Source organism: Lygodium microphyllum, chromosome 16, assembly GCF_053477565.2.
Source record: "Lygodium microphyllum isolate KBCC chromosome 16, Lygodium_microphyllum_v1.1.10, whole genome shotgun sequence".
In the NCBI taxonomy this organism is placed as follows: domain Eukaryota; kingdom Viridiplantae; phylum Streptophyta; class Polypodiopsida; order Schizaeales; family Lygodiaceae; genus Lygodium; species Lygodium microphyllum.
Window position 1 is genome coordinate 146,460,136 of NC_141150.1, and position 7,500 is coordinate 146,467,635.

The following is a 7,500-nucleotide window of genomic DNA, read 5'->3' on the forward strand; positions in this document are numbered from 1 at the left end:
CCGAGGTGGGGTGCGCGGGGGCGTCGTGGGGGGGTGACGCGGGGTGGGGTGGGTCGAGCGGGGTTTTCGGAGGCGTGGAGGGAGCGGGGTTTTTCGAGGTGGGGTGCGGGGGGGGCGTCGTGGGGGGGTGCGGTGGGGTGGGGGGGTGCGCCGTGTCGTGGGGGGTGACGCGGGGTGGGGTGGGTCGAGCGGGGTTTTCGGAGGCGTGGCGGGGTGCTGTGGAGGGAGCGGGGTTTTTCGAGGTGGGGTGCGGGGGTGCGCCGTGTCGTGGGGGGGGTGACGCGGGGTGGGGTGGGTCGAGCGGGGTTTTCGGAGGCGTGGAGGGAGCGGGGTTTTTCGAGGTGGGTGCGGGGGGGGCGTTGTGGGGGGGTGCGCCGTGTCGTGGCGGGTGACGCGGGGTGGGGTGGGTCGAGCGGGGTTTTCGGAGGCGTGGCGGGGTGCTGTGGAGGGAGCGGGGTTTTTCGAGGTGGGGTGCGGGGGGGCGTCGTGGGGGGGTGCGCCGTGTGGTGGGGGGGTGACGCGGGGTGGGGTGGGTCGAGCGGGGTTTTTGGAGGAGAGGTGGGGTGCTGTGGATGGAGCGCGGTCTTTCGAGGTGGGGTGGGGGGGGGGGGCGTCGTGGGGGGGTGCGGTGGGGTGGGGGGTGCGCCGTGACGCGGGGTGGGGTGGGTCGAGCGCGGTTTTTTGGAGGCGTGGCGGGGTGGTGTGGAGGGAGCGGGGTTTTTCGAGGTGGGGTGCGGGGGGGGCGTCGTGGGGGGGTGCGCCGTGTCATGGGGGAGTGACGCGGGGTTGGGGTGGTCAAGCGGGGTTTTTGGAGGAGAGGTGGGGTTTTTGGAGGAGAGGTGGGGTGCTGTGGAGGGAGCGGGGTTTTTCGAGGTGGAGTGCGGGGGGGCGTCGTGGGGGGGTGACGCGGGGTGGGGGTGGTCGAGCGGGGTTTTTGGAGGAGAGGTGGGGTGCTGTGGAGGGAGCGCGGTTTTTCGAGCTGGGGTGCGGGGGGGCGTCGTGGGGGGGTGCGGTGGGGTGGGGGGGTGCGCCGTGTCGTGGGGGAGTGACGCGGGGTTGGGGTGGTCAAGCGGGGTTTTTGGAGGAGAGGTGGGGTGCTGTGGAGGGAGCGGGGTTTTTCGAGGTGGGGTGCGGGGGGGCGTCCTGGGGGGTGACGCGGGGTGGGGGTGGTCGAGCGGGGTTTTTGGAGGAGAGGTGGGGTGCTGTGGAGGGAGCGCGGTTTTTCGAGGTGGGGTGCGGGGGGGCGTCGTGGGGGGGTGCGGTGGGGTGGGGGGGTGCGCCGTGTCGTGGGGGGTGACGCGGGGTGGGGTGGGTCGAGCGGGGTTTTCGGAGGCGTGGCGGGGTGCTGTGGAGGGAGCGGGGTTTTTCGAGGTGGGGTGCGGGGGTGCGCCGTGTCGTGGGGGGGGTGACGCGGGGTGGGGTGGGTCGAGCGGGGTGGGGTGGGTCGAGCGGGGTTTTTGGAGGAGAGGTGGGGTGCTGTGGAGGGAGCGGGGTTTTTCGAGGTGGGGTGCGGGGGGGCGTCCTGGGGGGTGACGCGGGGTGGGGGTGGTCGAGCGGGGTTTTTGGAGGAGAGGTGGGGTGCTGTGGAGGGAGCGCGGTTTTCCGAGGTGGGGTGCGGGGGGGCGTCGTGGGGGGGTGCGCCGTGTCGTGGGGGGGTGCGCCGTGTCGTGGGGGAGTGACGCGGGGTTGGGGTGGTCAAGCGGGGTTTTTGGAGGAGAGGTGGGGTGCTGTGGAGGGAGCGGGGTTTTTCGAGGTGGGGTGCGGGGGGGCGTCCTGGGGGGTGACGCGGGGTGGGGGTGGTCGAGCGGGGTTTTTGGAGGAGAGGTGGGGTGCTGTGGAGGGAGCGCGGTTTTCCGAGGTGGGGTGCGGGGGGGCGTCGTGGGGGGGTGCGCCGTGTCGTGGGGGGGAGACGCGGGGTGGGGTGGGTCGAGCGGGGTTTTCGGAGGCGTGGTGGTGTGGCGTGGAGGGAGCGGGGTTTTTCGAGGTGGGGTGCGGGGGGGGGCGTCGTGGGGGGGTGCGGTGGGGTGGGGGGGTGCGCCGTGTCGTGGGGGGGTGACGCGGGGTGGGGTGGGTCGAGCGGGGTTTTTTGAGGTGGGGTGCGGGGGGGGGGGGGGGGATATGCGCCGCGTCGTGGGGGGGTGCGCCGTGTCCTGGGGGAGTGACGCGGGGTTGGGTGGGTCGAGTGGGGTTTTTCGAGGTGGGGTGCGGGGGGGGGGATATGCGCCGCGTCGTGGGGGGGTGCGGTGGGGTGTGGGGGGTGTGCCGTGTCGTGGGGGGCTGACGCGAGGTGGGGTGGGTCGAGCGGGGTTTTCGGAGGAGTGGTGGGGTGGTATGGAGGGAGCGGGGTTTTTCGAGGTGGGGTGCGGGGCGTCGTCGTTGGGGGGTGCGGTGGGGTGGGGGGTGCGCCGTGTCGTGGGGGGGAGACGCGGGGTGGGGTGGGTCGAGCGGGGTTTTCGGAGGCGTGGTGGTGTGGCGTGGATGGAGCGGGGTTTTTCGAGGTGGGGTGCGGGGGGGGGCGTCGTGGGGGGGTGCGGTGGGGTGGGGGGGTGCGCCGTGTCGTGGGGGGGTGACGCGGGGTTGGGTGGGTCGAGCGGGGTTTTTCGAGGTGGGGTGCGGGGGGGCGTCGTGGGGGGGTGCGGTGGGGTGGGGGGGTGCGCCGTGTCCTGAGGGAGTGACGCGGGGTTGGGTGGGTCGAGCGGGGTTTTTCGAGGTGGGGTGCGGGGGGGGGGGGGGGGGATATGCGCCGCGTCGTGGGGGGGTGCGGTGGGGTGTGGGGGGTGTGCCGTGTCGTGGGGGGCTGACGCGAGGTGGGGTGGGTCGAGCGGGGTTTTCGGAGGAGTGGTGGGGTGGTATGGAGGGAGCGGGGTTTTTCGAGGTGGGGTGCGGGGCGTCGTCGTTGGGGGGTGCGGTGGGGTGGGGGGTGCGCCGTGTCGTGGGGGGGAGACGCGGGGTGGGGTGGGTCGAGCGGGGTTTTCGGAGGCGTGGTGGTGTGGCGTGGATGGAGCGGGGTTTTTCGAGGTGGGGTGCGGGGGGGGGCGTCGTGGGGGGGTGCGGTGGGGTGGGGGGGTGCGCCGTGTCGTGGGGGGGTGACGCGGGGTTGGGTGGGTCGAGCGGGGTTTTTCGAGGTGGGGTGCGGGGGGGCGTCGTGGGGGGGTGCGGTGGGGTGGGGGGGTGCGCCGTGTCCTGAGGGAGTGACGCGGGGTTGGGTGGGTCGAGCGGGGTTTTTCGAGGTGGGGTGCGGGGGGGGGGGGGGGGGATATGCGCCGCGTCGTGGGGGGGTGCGGTGGGGTGTGGGGGGTGTGCCGTGTCGTGGGGGGCTGACGCGAGGTGGGGTGGGTCGAGCGGGGTTTTCGGAGGCGTGGTGGGGTGGTATGGAGGGAGCGGGGTTTTTCGAGGTGGGGTGCGGGGCGGCGTCGTTGGGGGGTGCGGTGGGGTGGGGGGTGCGCCATGTCGTGGGGGGGTGACGCGGGGTGGGGTGGGTCGAGCAGGGTTTTCGGAGGCATTTGTGGTGTGGCGTGGAGGGAGCGGGGTTTTTCGAGGTGGGGTGCGGGGGGGGGGGGGCGTCGTGGGGGGGTGCGGTGGGGTGGGGGGGTGTGCCGTGTCATGGGGGTGGCGCGGGGTTGGGTTGGGTGGGGGAGTGACGAGGGGGGAAGGGGCGAAATTTGGAGGGGGGGGCGAATTTTTGGGGCGGGGGGGGGGAGGGGTGGGGTGGTGTGTGTTGAGGGGGGGGCGAAATTTCGAGGGGGGGAAGGGGAGGGGTGGTGTGGTGTGGTGTGGTGTGGTGTGTGTTGAGGGGGGGGGGGGATTTTTGAGGGGGGGGGGGGGAGGGGTGGTGTGGTGTGGTGTGTGTTGAGGGGGGGGGGGTGGTGTGTGTTGAGGGCGGGGGGGGGGGGGATTTTTTTGGGGGGGGGGAGGGGTGGTGTGGTGTGGGGTGGTGTGTGTTGAGGGGGGGGGGGCGAATTTTTGGGGGGGGGGGGGAGGGGTGGGGTAATGTGTGTTGAGGGGTGGGCGAAATTTGGAGGGGGGGAAGGGGAGGGGTGGTGTGGTGTGTGTTGAGGGGGGGGGGGGGGGATTTTTGAGAGGGGGGGGAGGGGTGGTGTGGTGTGTGTTGAGGGGGGGGGGGGAAAGGGTGGGGAGGTGTGTATTGAGGGGGGGGGCGAATTTTTGGGGGGGGGGGGGAGGGGTGGTGTGTGTTGGGGCCGGGGGGTGGGGGGCAAATTTTGGAGGGGGGGGGAGGGGTGGTGTGGTGTGGTGTGTGTTGAGGGGGGGGGGGAGAATTTTGGAGGAGAGGTGGGGTGGTGTGGGTGTGTTGAGGGGGGGGGGAGGGGTGGTGTGGTGTGTGTTGAGGGGGGGGCGGGGTGGTGTGGTGTGTGTTGAGGGGGGGGCGGGGAATTTTTGAGGGGGGGGAGCGGTTGTGTGGTGTGTGTTGGGGGGGGGGGTGGGGTGGTGTGTGTTGGGGGGGGGGGGGATTTTTGGGGGGGGGGGGGGGAGGGGTGGTGTGGTGTGTGTTGAGGGGGGGGGGGGAAAGGGTGGGGAGGTGTGTATTGAGGGGGGGGGCGAATTTTTGGGAGGGGGGGGGAGGGGTGGTGTGTGTTGGGGCCGGGGGGTGGGGGGGCAAATTTTGGAGGGGGGGGGAGGGGTGGTGTGGTGTGGTGTGTGTTGAGGGGGGGGGGGGAGAATTTTGGAGGAGAGGTGGGGTGGTGTGGGTGTGTTGAGGGGGGGGGGAGGGGTGGTGTGGTGTGTGTTGAGGGGGGGGCGGGGTGGTGTGGTGTGTGTTGAGGGGGGGGCGGGGAATTTTTGAGGGGGGGGGAGCGGTTGTGTGGTGTGTGTTGGGGGGGGGGTTGGGGTGGTGTGTGTTGGGGGGGGGGGGGGGGGGGGATTTTTGGGGGGGGGGGGGAGGGGTGGTGTGGTGTGTGTTGAGGGGGGGGGGGAGGGGATTTTTGAGGGGGCGGGGAGGGGTGGTGTGGTGTTTGTTGAGGGGGGGGGGGGTGGGGAGGTGTGTATTGAGGGGGGGGGGGGGCGCGAATTTTTGGGGGGGGGTGGGAGGGGTGGTTTGTGTTGGGGGCGGGGGGGGGGGGGGGGGGGGAAATTTTGGAGGGGGGGAGGGGGTGTGTGGTGTGGTGTGTGTTGAGGGGGGTGGCCGAATTTTGGGGGGGGGGGGGGGGGGTGGGGTGGTGTGTGTTGGGGGGGGGGGGCGAATTTTTTGGGGGCGGGGGGGGGGGAGGGGTGGGGTGGAGTGTGTTGAGGGGGGGGCGAAATTCGGAGGGGGGGAAGGGGACGGGTGGTGTGGTGTGTGTTGAGGGGGGGGGATTTTTGAGGGAGGGGGAGGGGTGGTGTGGTGTGGTGTGTGTTGAGGGGGGGGGGGGAATTTTTGAGGGGGGGGAGGCGTGGTGTGGGGTGGTGTGTGTTGAGGGGGGGGGCGAATTTTTGGGGGGGGAAGGGGCGAAATTTGGACGGGGGGGGGGGGGGGGGAGGGGTGGGGTGGTGTGTGTTGAGGGGAAGGCGAAATTTGGAGGGGGGAAGGGGAGGGTTGGTGTGGTGTGTGTTGAGGGGGGGGGGGGGGATTTTTGAGGGGTGGGGGGGGCGAATTTTGGAGGGGGGGGGAGGGGTGGTGTGTGTTGAGGGGGGGGCCAATTTTTTGGGGGGGGGGGCAAAATTTGGAGGGGGGGGGGGAGGGGTGGTGTGGTGTGGTGTGTGTTGGGGGGGGGGATTTTTGAGGGGGGGGGGGGGGAGGGGTGGTGTTTTGTGTGTTGAGGGGGGGGGGGGGGGGATTTTTGAGGGGGGGGGAGGGGTGGTGTGGTGTGTTTTGAGGGGGGGGGGGGGATGTGGTGGTGTGTGTTGGGGGGGGGGGGAAATTTTTGGGGGGGGGGAGGGGAGGTGTGGGGTGGTGTGTGTTGAGGGGGGTGGGGGGCGAATTTTGGAGGGGGGGGGAGGGGTGGTGTGGTGTGGTGTGTGTTGAGGGGGGGGCCAATTTTTTTGGGGGGGGGGGGGGGGGGCAAAATTTGGAGGGGGGGGGGGGAGGGGTGGTGTGGTGTGGTGTGTTTTGAGGGGGGGGGGGGAGGGGTGGTGTTTTGTGTGTTGAGGGGGGGGGGGGGGGGGGAATTTTTGAGGGGGGGGGAGGGGTGGTGAGGTGTGTGTTGGGGGGGGGGATTTTTGGGGGGGGGAGGGGTGGTGTGGGGTGGTGTGTGTTGAGGGGGGTGGGGGGGGGAGGGGTGGTGTGGTGTGGTGTGTGTTGAGGGAGGGGGGGGGGGGGAATTTTTGGGGGGGAGAAGGGGCGAAATTTGGAGGGGGGGGGGGAGGGGTGGGGTGGTGTGTGTTGAGGGGGGGGCGAAATTTGGAGGGGGGGAAGGGGAGGGGTGGTGTGGTGTGGTGTGGTGTGTGTTGAGGGGGGGGGGGAAGGGTGGGGAGGTGTGTATTGAGGGGGGGGGGGGGGGCGAATTTTTGGGGGGGGGGGAGGGGTGGTGTGTGTTGGGGGCGGGGGGGGGGGGAAGGGTGGGGAGGTGTGTATTGAGGGGGGGGGGGCGAATTTTGGGGGGGGGGGGGGGGAGGGGTGGTGTGGTGTGGTGTGGTATGTGTTGAGGGGGGTGGCCAAATTTTTTGGGGGGGAGGGGTGGTGTGGTGTGTGTTGAGGGGGGGGGTGGGGTGGTGTGTGTTGAGGGGGGGGGGGGGGGGGCGAATTTTGGAGGGGGGGGGAGGGGTGGTGTGGTGTGGTGTGTGTTGAGGGGGGGGGGGAGGGGTGGTGTGGTGTGTGTTGGGGGGGGGGGGTGGGGTGGTGTGTGTTGAGGGGGGAGGGGTGGGAAATTTTTGGGGGGGGGGCGAATTTTGGAGGGGGGGGGGGGGAGCGGTGGTGTGGTGTGGTGTGTGTTGAGGGGGGGGCGAATTTTTGGGGCGGGGGGGGAGGGGTGTTGTGGTGTGTGTTGAGGGGGGGGGGGATTTTTGAGGGGGGGGGGAGGGGTGGTGTGGTGTGTGTTGAGGGGGGGGGTGGGGTGGTGTGTGTTGAGGGGGGGGGGGGGGGGGGGGGGGCGAATTTTGGAGGGGGGGGGGGAGGGGTGGTGTGGTGTGGTGTGTGTTGAGGGGGGGGGCCAATTTTTTGGGGGGGGGGGCAAAATTTGGAGGGGGGGGGGGGGGATTTTTGAGGGGGGGGGAGGGGTGGTGTGGTGTGTGTTGAGGGGGGGGCGGGGAATTTTTGAGGGGGGGGGGAGGGGTTGTGTGGTGTGTGTTGTGGGGGGGGGGGTGGGGTGGTGTGTGTTGAGGGGGGCGGGGGGGGGATTTTTTTGGGGGGGGGGGGGAGGGGTGGTGTGGTGTGGTGTGTGTTGAGGGGGGGGGGGATTTTTGAGGGGGGGGGAGGGGTGGTGTGGTGTGTGTTGAGGGGGGGGCGGGGAATTTTTGAGGGGGGGGGAGGGGTTGTGTGGTGTGTGTTGTGGGGGGGGAGGGGGTGGGGTGGTGTGTGTTGAGGGGGGCGGGGGGGGATTTTTTGGGGGGGGGGGGGGGGAGGGGTGG